The following is a 4878-nucleotide window of genomic DNA, read 5'->3' as shown; positions in this document are numbered from 1 at the left end:
TTTCCCCTGATATGGGCACTGTGATCCCAAATATGGGATGTTTTCATGTTTGCCGACAGCTTTGCACCCAAGTGTGGATGTTTTTGCCTCTTTGGGCCACTTTTTGCCCAAATACTCAGATTGTTTTGCCTGTGTTGACCAATTTAGCCCCCAAATATTTGGAATATTTTGTCGTTTTGCCAGTTTTTTCCCCAAATACAGCTATTTTTCTGCAAGATATGGGCACTGTTGTCCTAAATATGTTGTGTTGTGTTTTGTTTTTTCTCTCTTGTCTATGTCCTCTTTTACCTGGAATGCAGGAGTGTTGCTCGGTGAGCCTGGAAACCTCTCTGATCTGTGCTTGACTCCAGGACATGGCCTTGGCAGAGTTGATCGAGCTTCTCAGCTGGGTCCTGGTTAGGAGCCTTGGGCTGTCCCAGAGGTGAGTTGTCACTGTCTGTCTGCTTGAGCGAATAAACACTCGTGTTTTAATAGGTTATTCGTGTGTGATTGTACCCAAGATCCTCTCAGAGGCTTTCCAAAAGCTTTTTGTGCCTTGGTGGTATTACACAGACAAGTCATGAATGTTCAATTTGCCTGAAAACCTGCTAGGTCTCAGCAAAAAGGTCACCCGTGCTCTGTTTCTAGCTGTGGGAACACACACCTCTGTATGTGTCTCGTGTCATTATCTCACCCTCTCCCATCACAGCGGGTGACTGAGGAAGCAGGAGATCACAACGTGCCATGGAAGCTCCCCACCCGTGTTTGACTCCCTGTTTGGTTCCTGCAGTCCATGCTGATCAAGCCTCTTGGTGTAATCCTGTTCCTGAGCCTGAGGGGAATCGCAGGGGTAAGTGTTCAGTGTTCATTGGTTACTGGCCTTTTGCGTTTGTTAGTATTTGGTTTATTATTTGTGAACGTTTTCTTGCAATAGTTGAGCCTTGCAGTAGCCAGCAGGCTCTGATTTAGGAGAAACATGGATGATCATTTTTTGCCCTGGTGCTCCATGCTCCCACGTTAGTGTGGGTTTCCTTTTGTGTGTGTGAGAGGTCTCCTGGTCAGAAGGCCCTGAGAGGCCCCGTGTTGGTCCATCTGGTCCTTGAGGGGTGTTGCATGTGGCCTGGACACAGTAGTTTGGAAGCTGCCAGGTCCCAGACAAGGGGTCTGCAGCCCCTCTGCAGCTTTGGCAATTTCAGCATGCGTCTGGGTCCCGTGTTGTTGCCTGACCCCCGTCCAGGCGCTGCAGGTCATTTCACAACGTGAAATGGAAACGCTTTTCCTTTCTGCTCGATTCCAGCCGTCCCTGTAGGCAGCGGCTACTTGACTGCTTCACCTGAGTGTGTCCGTGAGCCTCGGGGCGATCCCACAGGTACGACCTGGGAACAAATGAGCGTTTCCATGTTAATTTTCCGTTCCTGTGAAATTTCGCTTGCTGCTTTCTTGGCTGACGCTCGGTCACGCAGAGGGGAAGTGGGTCCAGCTCAGTGCTGTGCCCCAGAGGGCTCTGCCTTGCAAAGCTCTTTGCCAACTGCTCCATCTCTGCGCCGCCCGCAGTGCCGGCTGCCGAGGCAGCAGCAGGTTGGGGCTGAGTTTAGAGCTGGGTGAGCTCCAGGGAGTCCTTTCTCCTGACAGCTCCAGGCCTGCTTAGTGGCCACTGAGTTTGGGTTTGGGTTAGGGTTAGGCTTAGGTTTTGGAGTTTGGGTTAGGGTTAGGCTTAGGAGTTTGGGTTAGGCTTAGTCTTAAGCTTAGGAGTTTGGTTTAGGCTTAGACTTAGGGTTAGGAGTTTGAGTTAGGATTTAGGGTTAGTCTTAAGGCTAGGAGTTTGGGTTAGGGTTAGGAGTTTCCGTTAGGGTTAGGCTTAGTGTTAGGAGTTTGGCTTAGGCGTCTGGGTTGGGCTTAGGCGTCTGGGTTGGGCTTAGGCTTAGAGTTAGGAGTTTGGGTTAGGGTTAAGGGATTGGGATAAGGGTTAAGAGATTGGGTTAGGGTTAAGGGATTGGGTTAGGATTGGGTTTAGGGTTAGGAATTAGGCTTAGGTTTAGGATTAGGATTAGCGTTATGGTCTGGGTTAGGAGTTGGGGTTAGGAGTTGGGGTTAGGAATCTTAACCCTCGACAGGGACAAAGGGGGTCCCCAGGATGTCACAATGGGCCCTGGGGACAACATGGGGCCCTGGGAATTCACAATGGGCCCTGGGGACAAAGAGGGGTCCTCTGAATGTCACAATGGGCCCTGGGGACAAATGGGGGTCCCGATGGTGTCACAATGGGCCCTGGGGACAAAGTAAGGTCCTGGAATGTCACATTGGGACCCAGTAACAAAGGGGGTCCCCATGGTGCGAAAATGGGCCCTGGGGACAAAGGGGGTCCCTAGGATGTCACAATGGGCTCTGGGGACAATGGGGGGTCCTGGGATGTCACAATGGGCCCTGGGGACAAGGGGGTCCCCCGAATATCACAATGGGCCCTGGGGACAAAGGGGGTCCCCACGGTGTCCCAATGATCCCTGGGGACAATGGGGGGTCCTAGGAAGTCACAATGCGCCCAGGGGAGAAAGCGGGGTCCTCTGGATGTCACAATGGGCCCTGGGGACAAGGGGGAGTCATGGGACGTCCAATGGGCCCTGGGGACAAAGGGGGTCCCCAGGATGTCACAATGGGCTCTGGGGACAAGGCGGGGTCCCCATGGTGTCACAAAACACCGTCCTCAGGGATACGGGTCAGTGCCAGGGGTGGGTTATGCTTGGCCTCCATGACCTCGAGGGTCTTTTCCAACCAAAATGAGTTTTTAGGGTTTATCCCAAATGATGGGAACCCCCGCTTCCAGCTCTGCTCTTCACCAAACACCTTTTAGAGGATGAAGAGGAAGGAGACGCAACACCTCAGCATACGGAGGGTCTTCCCCAAAGGGGTGGTCTGGGGTATCCAAAACACAAGGGGTGCTGTGGGCATCCGAAGCACAAGGGGTGGTCTGGGGTATCCAAAACACAAGGGGTGGTGTGGGCATCCGAAGCACAAGGGGTGGTCTGGGGTATCCAAAGCTCTCCTGGAGCGACTGCTGCTTCTTCTTGCTTTCCATCAGCTTCTTGATGTCTTCCCGCGTGGGGACACGCTCGTCATCTTCATCATCTTCGTCATCTTCGTCATCTTCGTCATCTTCGTCATCTTCGTCATCTTCGCCATCAGATTCAGAGGATTCTGGAGGAGCGAACAGAGAGAAATGGGCTGGGGAGGGTCCAGCACCGGCCCTGGCTCTTCCTGCCCAGCATCCCAGGCCCATCCCCAGCTGCTCCAGCTTCATCCAAAAGAGGTGGCGAGCTCCAAAAACTCAGTGGCTCCTCCAAGAGCGTCCAATGGGAAGAGGCCCCAGGCAGAGAAGTCGTGGGCTCAAAGGAAAGCACCACGTTGCGAGGATCTCCAGAGGATCCCTGGCCTGCTCCAGAAGATCCCCATCATCAACAAGGTGAGGTCGTCCATGTTGTTTTCAAAGGCGAGGAGGAGCTCAAGGGCCCTCAGCATCGGGGCTCGCGTGCGGTTATGAGAGGGCAAGGAGGGAAGGAAGGAGGGAAGGAAGTAAGGAAGGAAGGAGGGAAGGAAGGAAGGAAGGAAGGAAGGAAGGAAGGAAGGAAGGAAGGAAGGAAGGAAGGAAGGAAGGAAGGAACCGGGGGTTCCCATCATTTGGGATAAACCCTAAAAACTCATTAATCACTTTGGTTGGAAAAAAGCACCCACCTCCATAGGACCCCATAGGGACCCATAGAGACCATAGAGGCCCATAGGGAGCCACAGAGCCCCATGGAACCCCATAGAGACCCATAGGGACCGTAAAGCCTGTAGAGACCCATAGGGACCCATAGAGACCCATAGAGCTCCATAGGACCCCATAGGGACCCATAGAGACCATAGAGGCCCATAGGGAGCCGCAGAGCCCCATGGAACCCCATAGGGACCCATAGAGACCCAAAGGGACCCATAGGGACCCATAGAGACCATAGAGACCCATAGGGACCCATAGGGACCGTAGAGCCTGTAGAGACCCATAGGGACCCATAGAGCTCCATAGGACCCCATAGGGACCCATAGAGACCATAGAGGCCCATAGGGAGCCACAGAGCCCCATGGAACCCCATAGGGACCCATAGAGACCCAAAGGGACCCATAGGGACCCATAGAGACCATAGAGACCCATAGGGACCCATAGGGACCGTAGAGCCTGTAGAGACCCATAGGGACCCATAGAGCTCCATAGGACCCCAGAGGGACCCATAGAGACCATAGAGGCCCATAGGGAGCCACAGAGCCCCATGGAACCCCATAGAGACCCATAGGGACCGTAGAGCCTGTAGAGACCCATAGGGACCCATAGAGCTCCGTAGGACCCCATAGGGACCCATAGAGACCATAGAGGCCCATAGGGAGCCACAGAGCCCCATGGAACCCCATAGAGACCCATAGGGACCGTAGAGCCTGTAGAGACCCATAGGGACCCATAGAGCTCCGTAGGACCCCATAGGGACCCATAGAGACCATAGAGGCCCATAGGGAGCCACAGAGCCCCATGGAACCCCATAGAGACCCATAGGGACCCATAGAGACCCAAAGGGACCCATAGAGAGGGAGGGTTTTAGGACCCTGGGGGTTCCATAGAGACCCATAGAGCATCAAGGAGCCCCATAGGGACCCATAGAGCCTGTAGAGACCCATAGAGACCCATAGGGACCCGTAGAGACCCATAGGGACCCATAGAGACCCAAGGAGCCCCATAGAGACCCATTAAGACCCATAAGGACCCATAGGGACCCATAGGGACCCATAGAGCCCCATAGAGGCCCATAGGAAACCACAGAGCCCCATGGAACCCCATAGGGACCTAGAGAGCTCCATAGGGACCCATAGGGACCCATA

General features: G+C 54.0%; 1 long non-coding RNA gene across 1 annotated transcript; it reads left to right on the top strand.

Moving 5' to 3' along the window:
• Positions 1-300: 300 nt before the first annotated feature.
• LOC139829612 (uncharacterized) lies at positions 301-1364 on the top strand. Its single transcript, XR_011742186.1, has 3 exons — positions 301-421; positions 689-829; positions 1277-1364. It is a non-coding gene; the product is annotated as an uncharacterized lncRNA (long non-coding RNA).
• Positions 1365-4878: the final 3514 nt, after the last annotated feature.

This window comes from Patagioenas fasciata, chromosome 22, assembly GCF_037038585.1.
Source record: "Patagioenas fasciata isolate bPatFas1 chromosome 22, bPatFas1.hap1, whole genome shotgun sequence".
In the NCBI taxonomy this organism is placed as follows: Eukaryota; Metazoa; Chordata; class Aves; order Columbiformes; family Columbidae; genus Patagioenas; species Patagioenas fasciata.
Note: the sequence above shows the minus strand (reverse complement) of the source record. Positions and strands in the feature narration are given on the sequence as shown.